Below are 23700 nucleotides of genomic sequence, written 5' to 3' on the forward strand. Positions count from 1 at the left end.
CTCTAGAGTTTACACAGAATGGTGAGAAAAACAAAAACCACTGAGTAAGCAGCAGTTCTGTTGATAAGAGGTCAGAGGAAAATGGCCTGACTGATATGAAGGATCTAGTAACTCAAATAAGCACTCTTTACAACTGTGGTGAGCAGAAAAGCATCTCAACATGCACAAAATATCGAACCTTATGTGGATGGGTGTGACACTGCGGGACCGTAGAAGGCTGCACACACACACACACACACACACACACACCCAGAGGCAGTAAGTGCGGAGAGTGTTCTCATGCTCTTTATTATCCTTAACCCTTGTGTGGTGTTCATATTTTTGTTACTCAGCCAGTTTTCCTGGGTCTGGTGGACCCGCTGCATTTTTGGGTTTTTAATTCAACACAATCAAACAATTTTATGTTAAAAAACTCAACAGATGTTTACTTCATCCCAATTACAAGCAATATAAACAACATATATGGTTAATTTTTGCCCTTTACCTTTGTTAGACCACATTTATGAATTAAATTGCTACTCGTTTTTTGTTTGTTTTTTAATAAAATGTAATAAAAAAATGAAAATCAATTATAATCAAGATATGAGAAAAAAATTCACCAAATTTACGAATGAAGCAAGGTTTTTCATAACTATTGATTCTTATTTATTTGAACTTCATTAGAAATTTGACCCATTCAGGTCAGTTTACACAACACATGCTGAACACATACAGGAACCATGTCAGTCTAGACAACACATTAGCCCCACTGAACACATTGCCTTTTCATACCAGCCTATACAACACATGAGGGGGAGAGTTGTACTGTGTGTGTGTTGCATATGTACTTCTTGCACTTGATGCATGCATATTGTGAAGTGTGTGGACCCAAGATGGACAGAAAAACACAATATGGACAGAAAAACCCTACGCTGGCCGCTGTTGATATTCTTTGACATATTGGACATCTCAGCACACAATGCCTTTGTCATCTGGATGGCACTGAACCCAGAGTGGAACAGAGGGAAGCTCCATAGGAGACGCCTCTTTCTCTTCCACTTTGGGAAAGGCACTGGTGAGTTGCACCTCAAATCCAGAGATGACCACATGTTCCAAGATGTCAAAGAATATCAAGAGCAGCCAGCATAGGGTCCTCCTTTTGCAGCTGTAGGCAGTCCCCAGCTTGTCCATGTTGCATGGAAAAGTTCTCTGCCAGTTTCTGCATCCCACAGGGATTCTGTGGATTCCCCTTTGGACCTGAAAACTCCAGCAAGGAAAGAACCCCAAAGTAGGCATGTAAATGGGTTTGGTCCATCTTCTTCCACCTCTCTCTCCAAAAACACACCTTCCTTCTAAATTAGTGCAATCCAGAATAATTTTCTGGATGGACTCTGGGATGAAAAGCTCAAAAGAAGACTTGAAGTCCTGCACATCAGTAACTGCCGTGGCCCTAGCCCTGGTTGCATCCTTATCACATTGGCAGCCATGCGGGGTGGCTCATTTCTTGGGCAAGGAGACCATTCAATTTCACAATTTTTTTGACATCCATATTTCTTCATTTGCTAGCTGCTGATGGGCTTGTTCTGGTCCTGGGTCTGGCTGCTGATGGGCTTGTTCTGGTCCTGGAGCTGGCTGCTGATGGGCTGGTCCCGGGTCTGGCTGCTGATGGGCTGGTCCCGGGTCTGGCTGCTGATGGGCTGGTCCTGGGTCTGGCTGCTGATGGGCTGGTCCTGGGGCTCGTCTTCATTTTGGAACTAGCTGATGCTCAATCTCATCCTCTTCTTCAAAGTCACTGTCACACTCTGAATTTTCAGAAATGTGATCCTCACATTCTGAAACCTCTTCCTTTACATCATCCTCAAAAGCTTCTCTCTCTTCCAAAATCAATTGCAAGACCCTCTGAGCAGATAATCTTTTGGCCATCTTGATCAGTTGTGATAAGGAACCACACTGGCAAAGCTATATTTATTGTGTCACTCCCCCAATTTGCAGCTGGGATAGAGTATGAGCAAATAAAGATTTGTTCCCGCAAGACAGAGGGTAAAATGTGTGGGAATGTGAGAGCACACAGATATCAGTGCTTGAATTTTGCAAAAATGTTGCAACCTTGTGCGGGGACACACAAAACTCACACTCTCTCACACACACACACACACACACACACATACATACATACATACATACATACTAACAGCAGGTCCAGACAGAAGGAGGACAGTGTAGGTACACAGGACCTACAATTTCCACACTTTTATTAGCCCAGGGTCCGAACATCCTGTATGTAATATAAATGTGTAGGGGGGGTGTACAGTGTGTGGTCATTGAAAATGTGTTCTGATATACGTTCTTCACAGAAAATGAGCCAAGGCCAGTGAGTCTGAGTTTGAAAAAACAATTAATCGTATCATTTTTCTTTTGATAAAAAATGAAAACGGGTCCCACAGACCCGAACACCATACAAGGGTTAAAAGTGAAAGTGAAACTTACGGTGCAGGAAGAGGATGGGGGAAGTGAAACTGTGAGAATACATTAAATGTGCTCAGACAGCGGAAAAGTCTTTGAGCGACAAAAGCTCGACTTTCTCGCTTTGGCTAACATTTGTATCTGCGTTTAGGAAGACAATGTGGGAAATGAAAACCCAGAAACAAAGATTATTAAGATAATGATTTTTCACTTACGTTCCCAGCGCTAAAGTGGCCGCGAGCTCCTTTTATAGCTCCTCGTCTTCTCCGGGAGGGTGAAGAGGAGCCGCGCCACTCATTGGCCGCCAGCCGTGCTGAGTTAGGTCGCTCCGCCCCACAGCCACGCGCACTCCGGCTGTCCAACACAAACGCGGTGCTGAAAGGACGCTGACTTTTCAGCAGCACGCCGTCAGTCGCGCGAGGAGCGTTTGATGTTTTACGTGCGCGGGCTGTCGGTCCGCCGTCACAATGGGCTACAACAGCAGAAGACCACATCAGGTTCCACTCCTCTCAGCCAACAACAGCAATCTGAGGCTATCATGGGCACAGACTCACCGACACAGGACAGCTGAAGATTTAAAAAAAATCACCTGGACTTTTTCCAGCCTTCAACTGTCCATGTTGCTGAAGACACACAGAGAAATTTTACTCACAGCATCACACAACTTGGTCAGTGTCCAAATATTTATGGATCTGGCTATTTTTTTTTTTCTTCTTTCCCCAAAATTGCATCTAAATAAATAATGTATGGTAAATGTTTTCTTTTTTCTGCTGCTGATTTACAGTGTGCATGCCTAATGGTGAACAAGGAATAAAAAGGGCCTAGATTGCACAATAAGGTTTGAATGTAATATTTTTGTTTCTAGTTATAATCCATGTGTGTAATCTGCACAGCAAAGCAAAAGCACATAAAAAGCACATTGTGTGTAATGCCCGCTATAGCACACACTGTCTAAGGAAGGGGTCCAAAAGGGACTCGTGACACTTTGTCAGTAACTGTCAGTATGAAGCTATGTTACTGAATTCATTTTTGGGACTGCTGACATGATAAATGTAAGCGCAGAGGAGCAGGAGCTGAGTTGGGGATGGAGCATGTCGAGGTTTAGTTGAGTCCAGAGTGAGTTTTCTCACTGAATATCACTTCAGTTGCCTTCATAACACAAGCTTATGACATCTAACAGCCAGCTGTTCTTTACAAGAGACCCGAGTTTTAAAATCTCATACACAAATGATATGGTAACTGTTACAGGACGGTTCAGTGTGGACCCAATTGCAGAGTGAAAACCCCTGCTTGATTATAAATAACTGGGCAAGCAGGGTTTATATATTGGTGAAATAAAGGTTAAGGGAAGGGTTGGGGTGTGATTGGTGCACTCTGTCTAGTCACTTCTTTCCTCTGCTTTCTTTCTTTTCTGATTTGCTGAAATTCTCATTTTCCTTTTCTTTTATTCATTTAACCTTACCTCTGATAAAGCTCTGACATACAATACCAGTCACTCCTCTACAAAGGCGTGACAAAAGATTATGTCAAAGACTGGCCTTAAGTATCCTGCCTGGCAGGTTAATCAGCCTGGAGAATTCTGGGTAACTGAGTTCTCCTGAATGGCTGCTCTCACTGTGCTCCACTGCTGCCCTCTGCTGGCTGCTGGAGGTGTAGCACGGCCTCTTACAGTAACAAAAGGGAATAAATGCTTATTTATACAGTAAAATATGCATGAAACTATTTTTCTGCTACAAATTTCCTTTGGAAGAAGTGTGTGATGTTCCTCACTTCAGACACCTCAGTTGTGTAGACTGTGTTAGTGCTCATATACAACAATGATTTAGATACAAGCTTGATTTACAAACCTCTAATCCTGACTATCTTAATCCCTCTGCCAGGACTGGGAAGAAATGCACTTATGAGGAAGTTATCTAGCAGGGTTTAACAGTGAAACCTTGTATTTCACTTTATAAGTAGCTTCTGATTGTCTGAATCACTGCCACTGCTGTAATGTTAATTTCCTGTGTTGTGTTTTGGACATTTTCAGTGTTATGTTAGTCCTGTACATCAGTGTACCAGTGTGTAGACATGCAGTAAGAGTAATAACACTTCTGTTTGATTCTTCATTTACTCCTGAACTTTACTGCACTGAGATCCTCTACTTACACTGAATAATACTGCAGGATCGAGTTTCTGCTTTTAAGAGAACACTTTATTAATCCCATGTGGGAATTTCCAGTGTTACAGCAGGAGACAAGAGACAATATAAGACAATGAAAAGACAACAATATAGCAGCAGAAGGGGGTTTAAAATATAAATTAAAAGCAAGAGAAATAAAGTTAACATTGTCTTGGTTAAATTTTTTTATTATTTTTATTATTATATTGGCTCAATAAATGTTTTATCTCCAGTACATCATTGTATAAAAATACAAAATGCTAAAAATGCTGATATTGACAAAGACACAAGAGTTTTCTCAGTGTATTACTTGTACTTCATATGATACATTATTGCTACCAGGTGAAATAATTCAGTGAATTGATAATGATGCATTTATTTAATAGATCAAAACATTTCATCCACAAATCTCCTCACACAACTACAATTAAAATTCACACAGCTGAAAATTCAAACAAAACTATCAACAGTGTCTAACTGAGATTGGAAGTCTACTCCTCGTAATTCAACTAGAGCTAATCTCACACAGAAATAGAAGAAAACACAGCAGTACAAATACAGTAGTGGTAGAACTAATACTGAGAAGACACAAAACACAATATTAGTTCCCACCATATTTCAGACAACAGTCAATGAACTTGTTTTTTCATTGCATACATAGAAAGCTTCACATACTTTAACTCCAGTAACACTGGGCTTTTCACCAAACACTCTGACTGTAGTCATCTATACAGAAAATACAGCCTACACTGGAAAATATTACACTGCACATTTTCATTCTGAAATAATGCAGTTTATACCATATACCAGTGCTTCTCAAACTTTTTTGGTCCTGCCCCCTTTAAACCTGTATTCCCCCCTCCAATTAATTTCACTAAAAGTCACGAAAATTGAATAATTTTTTAACTGAAATTACAAATTTTAACATTTTTGAAATTACAATTGTGTTGCCGTTCAATCATTGAACAGAACAAGATCAGGTGCACATAGTGCATGAAACACACATACGCTGTTAACAAACTGTCCTTGGTACTGTCAGTGGCCTCGTTAACTTGAAGCACAAAGCTTTTCCCTTTTATTTTCTCAATAAACTGTTCCTCCAAGTCATTTGCATTATCAAAAATTAGTCTTGATATGGTATCATTAGACACGGGGATAGTCTTTAATTTCGTGACACTCGCCTCATCAAGCATAACTGACACCATATCTATGGCAGCAGGAAGAATCAACTCTTCTGCAGTCGTGTGTGATTTCTTGCATTGTGCAACGCGATACACAATTTTGTACGAAGCCAGAAGTTGTTGCTGAAGTGGCTTTTACAAAATGCCTATGCTGCCCACAATATTGATCAGGTTTTCTTTTAAAACAGTGGCTTTTGAACATAATTAGGATGTATCGTCTTAATTTTTAAGACATAGGACACACATAGGTCTCTCCTCCTCACCAACCACATTAACAATGAAGCCGAGAGTAAGATATGCCTCACAATATTTTCTGCATTTAGCTTATCAATGACCACATGACCAGCACCTGACTGGGATGTCTGTGTGACCTCATCTACGGCTTTTCTCTTCCCTTTCACAAACCGATCCATCTTCCATGCTACGTCTGTTGGCTGTGTTTTTTTTTTTTTTTTTGATATCCGGTGCCCCCCCAGCAGTACCTGTGCACTCCCTCAGGGGACGCGCCCCACACTTTGAAAACAACGATTGTGTTAACAGAGGTCCAGCAACTGACAGAGTAGAGTATCATTCTATATTTTCTGGACTTAATGCAACCATTTTGCACAGATTACTGTGCTTGCTTAAACCTCGTTACAGTTAGATCAAAAGTTTTGAGGTTTTAATGTGCAGGTCACCATGTTGGGATTAAACTCACTCCAATAGCAGACACATTTATTTCCCACATGCCAGGTGTTATTTTGCAGAAGCACAGCTCAACCCTCAGACAATGCATCAAAAACTTCTCCTGACCGATAAATATTTTTAAAGAATATTTGTTCATTTTTACTCTGTTTTGCATTAGCAGGATATAAGTGTTATTAGAAACTACACGAATGGTAACTTTCACCTCATGAGGAGGTTTGCAGGCTTTAGTTAAACAAATCCAGTCAGAACAACGAGGGTGTCTATAAGATGCAGAGCAAATAACAGCATGACATTAAAATGAAAAATCGGTATTATTTAAAATCCCCACAAAGTCCTAAAAAACAAGAAATTATGAAATTATTTTTACAGTAAATGCATCCTCTTTTGTTAGATGAACTTTGCTCACTCCTCTATGACTGCATTCTCAATTCTCTCTTCATCAGTGTGAGCTGTTAAAGAAATTAAAGTGTCATTTGTTTCATTTCAAAGTTTATTCCAGGTGTTTATGGCAGAAAAGCAACCAACCTGCATTTGATCTCATCCTAAACACAGTTTAAAGGGTGTTTGTTTTAAGGCTTCTGAATGACAGTGAAGTGACAAGTGACAGAGCTTCAGGAAAAGATGTGTTAGAAAATGAACATCATTCATTCAGTCATCTTCAGTAACTGCAAAATGTAGGTCAGAGATTCATCAATTATTACAAACAATTTATTAACATTTCCTTTTGTGTTATTAAAATGCTACCTCTTCCTTTTAAACCCTAAATTACACAGATTATCTAACACCTGTTACTATGATGGATAAGTCAGCACATCTACTTATGAAATACATTTCTGCACTATTTTTAGTATTTTTACTTAATAATGTACATTATTAGTGAAGTTAAAATGTAACTCCACTTGAAGCGTCTGTCACATGTAAATTCACCCTCAGACCTCAGCAGAAACAGATGTTGTGTTTTATATCATATCCTACTTACATTTAAATCTTACTGTAAGTGCATTTTAGAACAAGTGCTTTAACTCTCAGATGTGGATTTTTGCTTTTAAAATGAGAATAGTGAATCACGTACTTACTACTTCTTCTAAGGTGAAAATGTTTTTCTTGCGTTAAGTAAAGTTATTGTGCTCATTATGTGAAACGTAGTGAAAGAGTTCTTACCTCGAGCTCTGTAACATTTGACCAGCAGAATGATGGTCACCAGCAGATACGGAGAGGCCGTCACTACACTACTGATCAGCATGAGCACTGAGAATGGAGCGTCTACACCTGATGGACCTGACGCTGAATAAAATAATCATTATAATAACACGTTGTTAATGATGACGTGTTTGTAAGTTTTAGCTCAATCTATGTACAAATAAATTAATTTACACTTGTGTGCACATGCATAACATAGGATATTGTACACAGAGTTACATAAATTAAGGACTATAGATTACATTATGTAAAGCTACAGAGTTCAAGTCACAGTTGTATTTAAATGACTATTTAAATGATTTCTCACGTCTGACTGAGAGCCAGCTTTTCAGTGACTCTCCTCTCTCTGGGTGTTTACAGTGGTAGAAACCTTCATCTGACTTTGAGACAGTTCGGATTATCATCTCTCCTGTAGTCTGTGTCTGGAGAACTGCTCCATCTTCATAGAAATCAGCTCGGAGGTTTGAAGAATTTGTGTTGTGATATAAACAGTGTAGAGTCAGAAGATGTCCCTCACACACAGGATGGACAGGACTCTCCAGGATCACGTCACCATCTAGAACACAGAAAATCACAAACAAGGAAATCCACACACTACGATGTTTGTGAAGATAATATAAATAAAAGTTCTACTACTAGCATACATGTCTCCATACTCAGAATTATAGAAATGTACAGGTAATGTACTGAGGGAAAAAAAATAGTTATCTTTTTTCTTCCGGAACAATGTCAGAGTTCTGAATATTCTGTAATTAATCATTTCCCTTTTCCTTTAACAGTAAACACATTACATGAAGACTCACCATGCACTGTGATGTTGACAGGATTACTGTTTTCTCCAGATTCAGACTCACACCAGTAAACTCCAGTGTGGGATGTGGAGAGGAAGCTGATTTTACATGTAGATCCTGTATCTGATCCCCACCGTGAACAATCTAACACTCCCTCACTGTGTGTGTATCGTCTCACTGTCCATCCAGTAGAGTTACTCTGGTCCTCACAGCTCAGTGAGAGAGAGTCATTAGTAAAGTGTTGAGTTCTGCTGGGATTGATGATCAGAGAGACTGGAGGAGATTCACCTTAAACACAGAAAAGAGAAATTTTAATAAAAAAAAAAGAACAGCAATCATATAATATAATGTGACAGAACCCAAGTAAATTACTGTAACTTGTACAAGATTGAGGAGACTAATGAGCCAATGTACTGGATTATGTTTTATTTTATATTTACAAGTATTTTGTTTCCAGAATTTACAGTATATTACTGGAAACATACAGGAATAATAACAGGAATTATCTGTAAAGATATTAGAATACTTTACAGTAAATATGTTTATGGTTATTTACTGCCATTTGTTCTTTACTACCAGTGATTTACTGTAAATATTACAGCAAATGTTTTACAGTGAGGAACAGGTGCACACAATCAGGGAATCACATCAGTGGGGGACATTACGCCTCTTCACCACCAGATGTCACTGTCGCCTGAGTATTAGTCTAGCTCTATCCGGGTCACTTCCTCATTGTAGAGTATATTAGGCCAGCACATGGTCTTATATATGATGTAAAGTCTTGCCAGTTCCAGGGTTTGTGCAAGTTCAGAGCCATGTTTAGTTTGTGATTGCCATTGCCCTGTTTAGACTCTTTACCTTGTCTTTTGATTAGTCTTTTGGATTTGTCCTCTGATTTCTTGTACGGTGCTTCAGTGTGTTTGACTCTTGCCTGCTTTACACCTCTGTTATCTGCATTGTGTTTACTAACAGTGTAACATAATGACATCATCTGTACCTGCATCTGTTTTTGCTCTGAATAGCCATATCTGTATCTGTATTTGGATTTAAACAAGATTTGGGAATGTTCTTGCATTTTTGGCAAGCTTTCTAAGAGAAAAAATCCATAATGTTAACCTGCTCTGCCGTTCCTGCTTTTAAAATAAAATCCTCCTGCACATAGATCCTCAACCATCTCCTGAGTCCTGTATGTTACCCAGAAAAATTACCCAATGACAAGGGGCAGAAACATCACAAAATACAGAGGAACACAAGGGAAATCGTGACAATAAGCCTCTACCAGCACTTAGGGCTCTTCAACTGCCTTATAAATATAAAAAAATGTTGCATTAATCTGATCTTACATTCACACTTTTGTATTCTACACTTCAACACAACAGTTAATTTTCCCCACCAGTGATCCGTAGTGGCTGTGGATTGCTGTACTGTGTGTGAACGGCTGGTTCTCCTCTCTCTCCTCTGCACATATAAACTCCTGTGTGATGAAGAGCAGCAGGACTGAGAGTGTAGTTGCCTCCAGATCCTCTGCTGCTGTCTGAGAGGAGCTCCACATACATGCTATAGCCATGATTATTTTTTATTTGAGTTAAGCCGTCTCTGTAGGGAACAGTTGTGTACCAGCTGAATGTCCAGTCTGTAGAGGAGTCTGTAACCTCACAGCTTAGAATCACTGAGTCTCCTTCAGTCAGCCAGCTCTGTGTAGATACACTCAGTACTGCCCGTGGTCTCTCTGTTACACAGGAAATAAATTTTTTTTCTTGATTTATTTAATACATAGTAAGAAGCTTTTCATGAATGTCTAATTGCACATTTTCATGTGTCCCTAAAAACCCTCACACATTCACCTGATACAGTCAGTGTAACAGCATCACTGAAGTGTGAGGAGTCTACAGGTGTATTTACCTGTGTGGGTCACTTCAACACCACTGATCCTGTACACCTGTTCACTACTGACAGGACTGTGTGAAGCATCTTTATACCAGCTGTACTGCCAGCTAGAGACACTTTCATCCTGTATGTCACATCTCAGAGTGACGGCGTCTCCACTGAACACCTGTTTATCAAGATTTATTCATGCCACTGGTTAAGGGCTTGCTGTAGAAAAATAATAGATCATCTAAACTGTCATGAAGAATTTGTCATCATAGGTGTATGATGATGATATAGGAATAGTGGAATAGTGAATGAAACAGTTTGCTTTTATCAAATCTATCAGCTAATTTACAGCATATATATATATATATATATATATATATATATATATATATATATATATATATATATATATATATATATATATATATATATATATAGGAATTACAGCCAGTTTAAGCAAAGTACTTCCATTTTCAGGGGCTCAAAGATATTTGGACAATTGACTGACAAGATGTTAAATTGACCAGGTGCGGTCCATTCCCTTGTTACTTCAAGACAAACGAAGCAGATAAAATGTCTGGAGGTGACATCAGGTATTGAGTTGGCATTTGGCAGCTGTTCGACTGGAGCTACCAATATGAAGTCCAAGGAGATCTCAATACAAGTGAAGGAGGCCATCATTAGGATGAAAAAAACAAAAGAGCCCTATCAGAGAGATAGAAAAACCTTTAAGAGTGGCCAAATCAACAATTTGTTACATTCTTAAAAAGACGGAATGCACTGGTGAGCTCGGCAGCACCAAAAGGCCTGGAAGACCACGGAAGACAGCTAAAGTGGATGATCGCAGAATCCTTTCCTTGGTGAAGAAAAACCCCTTCACAACCTCAACAGAAGTCAAGAATACTCTGGAGAAGGTAGGCGTATCTTTGTCAAAATCTACAATCAAGAGACTCCTTCATGAATGTAAATACAGAGGGTTTACATCAAGGTCCAAACCACTGGTAACATTCAAGAACAGGAAAGCCAGATTAGACTTTGCCAGAAAACATCTAAAAAAGCTTCCCATGGTCTGGAATAAGATTCTTTGGTCTGATGAAACCAAGATTAACTTGTACCAGAATGATGGGAAGAGAAAAGTATGGCGAAAGAAAGGAACAGCTCATGATCCAAAGTATACCACATCATGTGTCAAACATGGTGGAGGCAGTGTTATGGCATGGGCATGTATGGCTGCCAATGGAACAGGCTCACTGGTGTTTATTGATGATGTGACTGCTGACAGGACTGATAGGACGCCGCTTCACAGTGCAGGTGGATAATGACCCTAAACATACTGCGAAAGCAACTCAAGACTTTTTGAAGGCAAAGAAATGGAATATTCTTCAATGGCCAAGTCAGTCGCCTGATCTCAACCCAATAGAGCATGCTTTTCACTTACTGAAGACAAGACTGAAGGCAGAATTTGAGTTTTGAGAACATGGGCTCCAGACTTCAGGCAGTCATTGACTGCAAAGGATTTTCATCCAAGTACTAAAATTATGGTTATATTTACAATGATGTCACTTTGTCCAAATACCTTTGAGCCCCTGAAAATGGAAGTACTTTGTTGAAAATGGCTGTAATTCCTAAATGGTAAATGCCATGTTTTTGTGGAACCTCTTAAAATAAAGCTGAAAGTGTACACTTTGATCACATCTTGATTGTTTTATTTCAAATCCATTGTGGTGGTCTATAAAAGCAAAATCACAAAAACTCGGTCATTGTCCAAATACTTCAGGACCTGACTGTACATATATAACAAACTGTAAGTCTACTAATATTAACTCTGATCCAGTTAAATCTAGATCCAGTTAAACTGTACTGGACAGTGTAGGCTGTAGTCTTTATGGGACTGATGATCATCATTGCACTTCAACATTTGTGATTCTGTTACAGGTAGAAGCAAGCAGAACAGGATTGTGCAAAAAAAAGGATAAATTACTAATAATATGTATTTAGATGAGTGTAACTATATGTCTAAATTGCAGTGCATATTTTCCCACAAAAACCCAGTCTTCATTAGTAAAACAGTTTCAGTATGACTCACACACACAATAATTTGTACAAATTTTCAAAGGTTAACTGAAATATATATTTAATATAATTAAGATTACAGCATGGGGCAGGTTTGTGTACTATTTTATGTTTTTAATTACAGTAAATTTGTGCTTAACCCTTATGACTTTACAACAGTTTGTGGAGTTCAGGTGTTTAGTTACACACATGTAACCATGTTATAATTATTTACAAGATATTTCCATATATAGTATTTGTAACTACTTATTATTCTATTCAATATAGTATGTTGAGTTTAGACTGTAAAGAAGTGAAGATAGTTTCTTACATTTCTCACACATTGGAGACTTCTAGCTTCAGATGTAGTGAATACATTGTGAATTTTTGCCTTCTTTTAACAAAGTTTAAATAAGTAATAAACACTCTGTCTCACACTTTTATAGAAAAACACTGAATGATGTCGTCATGGTATAAAGTGAGTTACTGTTTCCACCACAAAGTACAGATTATTTTCCTATAACAGCATGTCCTCATTTGTTTTATTCCTTTTAAACCACAACAATTTGCCAATGATTACAATGTTTAATTTATTAATGAATGACACATTGTACTTTTCATCCATTTTTAGTTACATTTATTGTTGTGGAATGTCTGCAAAACAAGTTAGTTCCTGTTCTCACTTACATTACAGCAGCTATAAACAGTCATTTCTTCACAAGCCTCACATTTTTCTGACTCTTTTAAGGAATAATAATAGTGAAAAAAAAACAGCTTGTCATGTTACAGGGGAAAAGCAAAGTATAACCTCCTCTGTCCTGAAGACTTTTCCACGTTTTCCACGTTCTTTGTTAAATAACGTTTTTAAACTTTTGTATTGGATCTCAGCAGCCACAAATGACAAATACTTTTAAAACATGCATTTCAAGATTATTTTGAACATTCTGGAATAACAAGGAATTACAATAGTTAAGCAATATTTTTTCTTACCCCTTCTAACAAAACTGTGATGAAAAGAGGAAAAAATCATGACATACCTCTCACTGTAATCCTGACGGGATCACTGAGCTCTGTGTAGTAGTAGCCGTAGTAGTAGTCATTGTAGGTGTAGTAGTAGTTTCTCCTGCGTGTGTGACACTGGTACATTGTTTCTCCTGCGTTATCGACTGTCACTTGTGTGTGTGCTTGTTCACTGTTCAGAAGCTGTAATGGCTGATTATTTTTGTACCAGAGAAACTCCCATCCAGTCGACTGCTGCAGCTCACAGCTCAGAGTGATGGTGTCTCCAGTGTAGATGGAGCTCTGAGGATTCACTCTCACAGTCAGTTTGGGTTTTGCTGTTGGTATGAAATGATGAAGGTGTCAGAGCTGCTTTTCACTTTACAACATAAGCAGTAGATTCACCATGCTTTAATATATGCTTTTTGTCTAAAACAAACATTCATATTTACCATTTGAGACAGGATGTTATAATTGTATGTTTTCTTACATGGCTGGTATTCAGTATATTTTCTATGTAACAAAAACTCTGTATTTGAAGATTTTAGATTGTTATTTTATAGATCCTGCACAAATCCTGCACCACCATCTGAACATATCTGCATTTTCTTAAAAATTAGCAAAAGCATGATTTTATTCAAGCATCTGAAAAGCATGATTTCCTGCAGTAAAGCCATGACTGACGACTTTTTTCTACAGGCATTCTGTAGCTAAACATAATCATCTAGCTGACAAACATTAATTATCATTTTCAATTCAGTCCAACCATAAAAGTAGGATCAGCCTGGCTTTTTAGTGAAGACAAAATATGTTTTGTATGCATGTGTAAACAGTTTAAAAGGTAAATATAAAAAGTACCTAAATTACCCTTTAGAGTAACTCTATACCTAAATGAGTCTTGAAAGAAAATGTGTTTGTGTGTTAAGGGGAAGATTTTGGGTTAGGAACAACCAGTCTTTATCAGAGCATCCTTTTTGCACTTGTAAAAGTTGATCTGGTTTCTTTGGGTATTATCTCACATACTGGATTCAGAGATTATCGATTGTGCATGTCTGTTTAGGGTGAGTTGTCACTCTCGTTGTGTCTCTTCTCATTCACCATAAAGATGCAGAAGAGACGACACCCAGTTGAGAGTTCATTATTTAATTATCTTCCTTTACAGAGTCACTGCACATTTCAATTCAGGTACCCGAAATTATATAGTTCAATCTGACTTTTGTCTTTTATTTTTTGAATGAATTAATGTAATAAACCTGCTATTTTCTGAACATATGTGAGGCAATATGGAAGAATTCATTAGACGTCGCTATACTGGTTTCTGGAAAACAACCAATCGTGGTCAAAAGTCAAGTTTTTACAAGTATACATATACACTGATCAAAAAAATTTAAGAAGCACTTTTTAATCAGAGTATAGTATCAAGTCAATTAAACTCCTGTGATATTGATCTGGTCAGTTAAGTAGCAGAGGGGGTTGTTAATCAGTTCAGCTGCTTTGGTGTTAACGAAATTAACAACAGGTGCACTAGATGGACAACAGTGAGACGACCCCCAAAACAGGAATGGTTTTACAGGTGGAGCCCATTGACATTTTTTCCCTACTCATCTTTTCTGACTGTTTTTCACTAGTTTTGCATTTGGCTAGGGTCAGTGTCACTACTGGTAGCATGAGGCGATACCTGAACCCTACAGAGGTTGCACAGGCAGTCCAACTCCTCCAGGATGGCACATCAATACGTGCCATTGCCAGAAGGTTTGCTGTGTCTCCCAGCACAGTCTCAAGAGCATGGAGGAGATTCCAGGAGACAGGCAGTTACTCTAGGAGAGCTGGACAGGGCCATACAAGGTCCTTAACCCATCAGCAGGACCGGTATCTGCTCCTTTGTGCAAGGAGGAACAGGATGAGCACTGCCAGAGCCCTAGAAAATTACCTCCAGCAGGCCACTGGTATGAATGTCTCTGACCAAACAATCAGAAACAGACTTCATGAGGGTGGCCTGAGGGCCCAACGTCCTCTAGTGGGCCCTGTGCTCACTGCCCAGCACCATGGAGCTCGATTGGCATTTGCCATTGAACACCAGAATTGGCAGGTCCACCACTGGTGCCCTGTGCTTTTCACAGATGAGAGCAGGTTCACCCTGAGCACATGTGACAGACGTGAAAGGGTCTGGGGAAGCCGTGGAGAACGTTATCCTGCCTGTAACATCGTTCAGCATGACCGGTTTGGTGGTGGATCAGTGATGGTCTGGGGAGGCATATCCATGGAGGGACGCACAGACCTCTACAGGCTAGACAATGGCACCCTGACTGCCATTAGGTATCGAGATGAAATCCTTGGACCCATTGTCAGACCCTACGCTGGTGCAGTGGATCCTGGGTTCCTCATGGTGCACGACAATGCCCGGCCTCATGTGGCGAGAGTATGCAGGCAGTTCCTGGAGGATGAAGGAATTGATACCATTGGCCCACACGCTCGCCTGACCTAAATCCAATAGAACACCTCTGGGACATTATGTTTCGGTCCATCCGACACCGCCAGGTTGCACCTCAGACTGTCCAGGAGCTCAGTGATGCCCTGGTCCAGATCTGGGAGGAAATACCCCAGGACACCATCCGTCGTCTCATTAGGAGCGTTGTCAGGCATGCATACAAGCACGTGGGGGCCATACAAACTACTGAGTACCATTTTGAGTTGCTGCAATGAAATTTCAGCAAAATGGACTAGCCTGCTGCATCATTTTTTCACTTTGATTTTCAGGATGTCTTTGAATTCAGCCCTCTGTAGGTTGATAATTTTCATTTCCATCAAACGATGTGGCATACTTTCGTTCCTAACACATTACCTAGTCCATATCAGTATAGATATCCAGCATGATATTTTTCCCCATTGAGATCTGATGTGTATATATAAAGTCAGGTTTTTACCAAAGATGAGGGTTTTTGTTTGTTTGTTTGTTTGTTTGTTTGCTAGTACTATACTTTGACAATTCTAATTTATGTAAAAATGTTTACATAAATATAAGTATATTTTACTGAAATGACAAATAAAACCTCTCTAGCCAAGTTTGCTTTTCTAAGGATTTGAGAAAAACTTTGGATAGTTACATATAAACAGACAGAAGTCTAATCAATTCAGTTTGTAATCAGATAGTGGCTGTCAAAATGTCTGCGATGCTCCTGTGCCATCACATCATCATTAAAACAGGGAGAAGTGATTACACATTTTGTACAGACGACAGCAGACAAAGTTATATAATATTTAAATGAACTAATACAAAGACATTAATAACTAGAAATATAGTCAACAGAACAGAAGTGAATCAGGGATTATTTCCCCAGCGGTGTTAGTGTGAACAGACATCAGTCAAGTGAAGAGAAGATAATGAGGCTCGTATTTAAATGCTGCGAGTGACTTCTACCTCAGGTGATGAGACAGAGACTGATGTTCATGATGCTGATAATCAAAATCTCTCAAAATTACAGAATTCTCAGATAAAACCTTATAATTCCAATGCCTCAAATGATCTTCTAATAAATCAGATAATGGCAGAGCCAACACAAGGTGAGATTTACTGCCTTCTTTCTTAATGTTCACTGTGTACTATTAATCAGACTGACTCACCACAATTCTACTGCAAACTTAATATAAAACCCAAATGCTACTGCAAAACACATGGTGATGATTCCTGTGAAAGAAATTGGTGTCTACTAGACAGGGAAGTGAAAGTCAACATTAAACAAATAAATATGGAATTGATTACTGACAGCTCAAAATCTGAACCCTAAAAATAATATTATCATATTAAATAAGAAATAAACACTCACAGACTCACCTGATACAGTCAGTGTAACAGCATCACTGACCTCTGAGTTTTGAAAGTAACTGCTCTGTCCTCTGCAGGTGTAGTCACCACTGTCAGAGTTTCCAACAGAATGGATTATGAACTCCTGCATTGTGCTGTCTTTGAGTCTCTTACTATTATTATACCAGCTGTATGTCCGCTGAGTCCTTCCTCCTCACATCTGAGAGTAACACCCTCTCCAATAAACACATGCGTATCAGGCCTTATGGACACCACAGCTTTAGGACTCCCTATAAAACATTCTGTTGTTAATAAACCTTACATAAACTAATTCCAAACTTACTATTAAGAAATCAGATGCATCATGGAACATTTTATTTAGCACTATTTATGTCAGTTGTTCCCATGTGCTGCTGTTATTACAATTGTGCTGTTTTATATCTCATGTGTTAAGGCATTTAAGCAGCATAAAACTGTTTATTTCTTTTGTAGGTAATCCTTTTCTTATATCATAACATTATTTATCTAAGAACTAAGATGTTGTTGACTAAGAACAAATTGATAAATTGTGTACAAACTTATTAGCCCCAAAACAAATCAAATATGCACACAATATAAATAATAAAGTATTTATAAATCACCTTGAGCCTGGGCCACTGGTATAGGTGAAATCAGCACTAAAAAGGTAACAGAAACAGACCATGACATAAATATGGAAAATATTCAGTCTATTAATGAAAACAGCACATTTTAGACACAACGAATCCATAAGATTAAACCTTATTCAGGAAATCTAAACTACCATCTGTAAGAAATACATTTTCAGCTCCCTTAATAATAAAAAAAACTACAATAACTCATAGAATGGTCACTATTCTGTTCATTAAGGTGATTGTTTCACTTTATTGCACAAAGCAACTGGAATAGAAGTCTGAGATGGATGCAGTTGTTCTTTTAATGAGAGGCAGACAAATCCAAAAATGTCAGGCAAGATCAGGGTGAAAAACAGGCTTAGGTTATGCAATCAACAAACAAAGTAAACTGGGCTAAGGCAAAACACAAATACCAGGAAGCTTGCAAAAGTCAGGTAACCAGAACAGCAAACACGGAAACAGAAGGCTTGGCAAAGTCATATGCACTAAACAAACTCAGCATTTACTTCACAACGTCTTTGTGAGCTAAAGTCACTTTTAAAGAGTGTGTTTGTGTGCGAATAGGTGCATGTGATCAAAAGTCCGATGGTTGGAAGCAGGTTAGCAGTAGCGGATTCTGGGGCATGCAGTCCGGGGCAGCCATGATTTTAGGCCGAGATCTGTTCAGGGAAGTGGAGCTTGTGGAGTTGTGGACTGATTTAACCAAATATGCAGCAGACATTAGAGAAGTGTGATAATATTAGCTCTGGGACATAAAACCAGCAAACTGTCATGCTGTAGTGTTCTTACAGAAAGAGTGAGCAAGAGAGAGAGCGGGAGAGGATTGACAGATACAACTTCTATTTTATCACAATTTTCTTGCATGATATTTTCAGCAGCGTGGAACGAGAGGGTAGAGAAGTGTGACCAGACGGGTGGCAGCCTGCAGTTGAAAAGTGAAACTAAAATGACTTTGACGCAGGCTACTGGTAACTGCAGTACATTTTTAATCCTGACCTCATCCACGCTGTAATAGATTTAAACACAACTGTTTAAATAACTCTCATCACCTTTCAGTCTGCTCGTGTACACTGAGAACAGTCTGTACACATCTGTTTTGATGAAGTTAAAGCACTGTAATATTTCCAGCATTATAATGCACCATATCACAAAGCACAAGTCATCTGAAACTCGTCTCATGAATAAGACGATGAGTTCAGTGGACTTCAGTGGCCTGCCCAGTTACCAGATCTGAATCCCACAGAGCACCTTTGGGATGTGGTAGAATGGGAAATTCACAGCATGAAGGTTCAGCTGAAAAAATCTGCAGCAATTATATGATGCAATGATGTGAGCATGGACCAGAGTGTCAAAGGATTTTTTACAACAACTTTGGTAAGGGAGTGGGGGTGGGGGGATGGGGAGTAGTATAGTAGTAGTATAGTAATAGTATAACAAATCCAGTAATTTTAATAGTATTAATGAAGTGGCCAGTGAGAGTTCTTATCACTCTGAATAGTCATTTTGTTTCCAACTGGCCCTGCTGTGGAGACTCTGGCTTCAAATGATGATTTCCATCTGGGCCAACTTTTGGCTCTAAAAGAGCTCAGTGAGTGTCAGTGGAGTTAAATTTGCCCATCATATCAACAGTTAAAAAGTTAAGTGTTAGTTACTGCTTTCACACGCCCACCTTCACACCTCCTCCCCTTCTTCACTGCTGAATTTGCACCACTACATAAAAATAGAAAATAAACCACATCCGCGACCTGCTCTCTGTTCTCAGGCCTCTAACACTGTCAGTGCTCTGTGTGTGTACAGGACTAATGAGAAGTGTTTGTTTCTGCACAGTTATTGCTCTTATTTCTAACACAGATACGTAAAGAATGATTACTGATTATTTAAAAAAAAGTGCTGTGCTGTGTGACTCATTTGTACTCATTAGATTATTTAAACCCTGCGTTTTAAACTTGCTCTACTTGTACTCTTACCTGTTGAACTATCATAGTTACTGAGAGTAGTTACACATCACACTAAACCATTCTCATAACAGATATGGATACACTGATCCACCTGAGCAGTCATGCTGAAGTACACACAATGTCCTAATCACACAATAAGCTCATCACTCAGGACATTCAGACTGCAGATGAACAACTTTATACCCCACCACTCACTCTAATGAAGACACAAAGAGAACATTTACTCACAGAGCATCACAGGGAGTGGACTGAGCTCCATCCTGTCTCTCTAATGACTGACTGACTGACAGAGCAGAGGAGTGTGTTAAAGCCTTACCACTTCCTGTGTTCTCTTTAAGGGGTGGATGCACACTTCTATTTTAGTGGACACAGACACTGCAACTTCCTGTGTTCTAACAGAGAAAGAGAAAAAAAAAGAGAGAGAGAGAGAGAGAGAGAGAGAGAGAAGAGAGAATGTACATATACGTCACTTCAACATTTTAGTGGACAGATGTGGTTCCCTTATTTTTTCACATTAAGACTGTTTTAAGACTCACACTCTAAAACCTATAATGTTTCACTTTACTAGGATTAAAATCATTTGTATTAAAGAATAACACACTGAGTAACAGGGCTGCAAATAGGCAAAATATCTATATGTACATTATATTCTCACTGTCCACTTTATTAGGAACACCTGTACACCATAATTCATAACCTCATGCAGTAAATTGTATTTCAGAAATCTCCTGGGATTTTCACACACAACAGTCTATATAGATTACACAAACAAAAAGACAGAAAGAAACAGCTTGTTGATGAGAGAGGTCAGAGGAGAATGGCCAGACTGGTTGGAGCTGGCAGGAAGGCTGCAGGAACTCAACATGTGGTGGCCAGTGATTGAAAAGTGAAACTAAAATGCCTTTGACTCCCTCTAGTGGTAACTGCAGTATAATTTTAATCCTGACCTCATCCACACTGTAATAGATTTAAACAGAACTGATTAAAATATATCTTATCACTGTTCAGTCTGCTCATGTACATTGAGAACAGTCTGTACACACCTGTATTTTGAATTCTCTCATTCAAGTTTTAATCTTTTAAAATGAAATCTAACTCCATAACCAGAGGCTTTTCTGTTATTGAGTTAAAAAAAAATGCAGTGTGCTGCGGAGATGATATTTAACTACTTTTCGCACGTGTCATCATTAATGAACAGTAGTGTTCCTGTTTTACTATGAACATTGTTTAGGTGCTGAAATGCATGAGTGACTGTGAATCTGAACTGTCTATTAATGGTATATTCCAGATTAAGGTAAGCAGTTAATAACTCACTACATTTTCCACCCTTAGCTAGCTAGCTAGTGTGTTTAAGTTGCATTTACTAATGAACACAATAGCGATAAACTAGTTATAGCTAGTGTTGGTATCAATCAGGGCATGTTCAGGGCTCAGTGAAAATGGAAACTTTATAATATTTTAGTGTATGAGTTATCTCACTTATCTGGAGGAGAAACAGCTACATACACTGACTGTCTATTTTATTAGGAACACCTGTAAAACTGCACATTCATGCAGGTATCTAATCAGCCAATCATGTGGCAGCAGCACAATGCAAAAGAATCATGCAGCTACAGGTCAAGAGCTTCAGTTAATGTTCACATCAAACAGCAGAATGAAGAAAAAGTGGGATCTCTGTGACTTTGATCATGGCATGGATATTGGTACCAGAAGGGCTGGTTTGAGTATTTCAGAAACTGCTGATCTCCTGGGAATTTCACACACAACAGTCTCTAGAGTTTACACAGAATGGTGAGAAAAACAAAAACCACTGAGTAAGCAGCAGTTCTGTTGATAAGAGGTCAGAGGAAAATGGCCAGATTGGTTCGAGCTGCTATGAAGGATCTAGTAACTCAAATAAGCACTCTTTACAACTGTGGTGAGCAGAAAAGCATCTCAACATGCACAAAATATCGAACCTTATGTGGATGGGTGTGACACTGCGGGACCGTAGAAGGCTGCACACACACACACACACACACAGAAGCAGTAAGTGCGAGGGCGAGTCGTGTTCTTTATTATCCTTGAAAGTGAAAGTGAAACTTATAGTGCAGGAGGAGAGTGGGGGAAGGGAGGCTTGGCGCGGCGAACTTGCAGTGCGGTGGTGAAACTGTGAGGATACAACAGGCCGGTTTAGGCAGCGGAGGGATCGTCCTCATTTACGTCTGCGTCTAGAAAACACACAAACACAGGGAATAGAAAAGCAATGATTTTCACTTTCCTCTCCCCCGCTAGTGATGGGTCGTTCTTGAGCGATTCGTTCATTTTGAACGAACCTTTAATGTGACTCGGGAAGAACGAGTCGTCTCGGGGAGTGATTCGTTCAATCGCGCATGCGCAACATCCTATAGGTTCTGTACTGGAATGAGTTCACCTGTTTCGAGTCTTCGAGTCTGATTCGTTCGTTCATCACGTGACAGCCCCATAAGCTTAACCAGTGCAGTCTGAGCCGGAAAGAGAATTGATTAGTTCATCTCTCGAGTCTTTCGAGTGACTTTTTGCACGTGTCGTCATATCCGGTAATTAACAGTAAGGTAAGCATTTAATAGCTCACTACATTTTCCACCCTTAGCTAGCTAGCTAGTTTGTTTAAGTTGCATTTGCTAATGGAACTAGTTATAGCTAGTGTTGGTATCAATCAGGGCATGTTCAGGGCTCAATGGAAATGTGTCAGAGTTTTGGTCCTTTTTTCTGTGCTTTTTGTTGTGTTATGTTTTTTTTCCCCACTAGATGTCGCCCAGCCTTAGTTTTTCTTTGTTGTAATTGGTTTCATTGCTTTCACCTGTGTCTTGTTCCCGTTGTGTATTTAAGCCGTCCCTTTTGCCTTTGTTCCCCGCTTGGTTATTGTTGTTTCCTAAGCCCCTGTTGTCTTTATCGGTGCCTCTCTCGAGTTAATATCTTCTGTGTTTTTTCTAGAGCCCTTGCCTTTTTTTTTTTTTTGTCTTTTTTCCTGTTTCTCTTTTTAGTTTTTGGCGGTCTTCAGTTCCCCTGCCTCGTCTTCGTTTTTGAGATCCATTGCCTTCTTGTTTCTCCCCGTTTTTGCCCTTGTGTTATTTCCTTGATTTTTTTAATAAATATTTTTGTGCGCTACCTCGGCGTTTGCATCGTGGCTTTTCTACATCCCTGTGGCTCAACGGTAAGATATCCATCCTCACGCTGGACATCCGGATTCGATCCCCGGTCCTGACAAAATCATCACTTTATAATATTTAAACTTTATCTCACTTATCTGGAGGAGATACAGCTACTGTATGTATAATATATATATATATATATATATATATATATATATATATATATATATATATATATATATATATATATATATATATATATATATATATATCAATATTATATACAATTTTTAAAAAAAAAAACTGAAACATCAATAAAGGAGAATGACACTGTAGGCTACATTTTTAATTTGCAGGGTATAATGTGGAATAACATTCACAGCCTAATACTCACTACTCATTACTCTGGAGTATTTTTAAAAGGGCTACTTTTTACTCGTACTTTAAGTAGTATTTAGGACGGGTACTTTTACTCTACTCACACTACATTTTTTGGAAAGTAACAGTACTTTTACTTGAGTATGATTTTTCAGTACACTTTCCACCATTGATTATAACCTACATTTCCATTTTTGTTACTATTATGGTTTGTGCAGGGAAACATCTCAGTACAGCAAGTTCACTCTAATACACAAATACCAAACTAATGCACAGTACTTTTAAAAAAAAAAAATAATCCCTAATCATTATTTACCTATCTGTGTTAAAAATAAGAGCAATACCAGTGCTAATTAACCAAAAACATGAATCAAGTGTAACCAGTCATGTGACATGATCATGTGCGGT

At 38.9% G+C, this 23700-nt stretch overlaps 1 pseudogene; it reads right to left on the reverse strand.

Annotated features, from left to right (window-relative positions):
* Positions 1-4986: 4986 nt before the first annotated feature.
* LOC113547235 (Fc receptor-like protein 5) lies at positions 4987-23004 on the reverse strand (annotated as a pseudogene).
* Positions 23005-23700: the final 696 nt, after the last annotated feature.

This window comes from Pangasianodon hypophthalmus, chromosome 4 (assembly GCF_027358585.1).
Source record: "Pangasianodon hypophthalmus isolate fPanHyp1 chromosome 4, fPanHyp1.pri, whole genome shotgun sequence".
In the NCBI taxonomy this organism is placed as follows: domain Eukaryota; kingdom Metazoa; phylum Chordata; class Actinopteri; order Siluriformes; family Pangasiidae; genus Pangasianodon; species Pangasianodon hypophthalmus.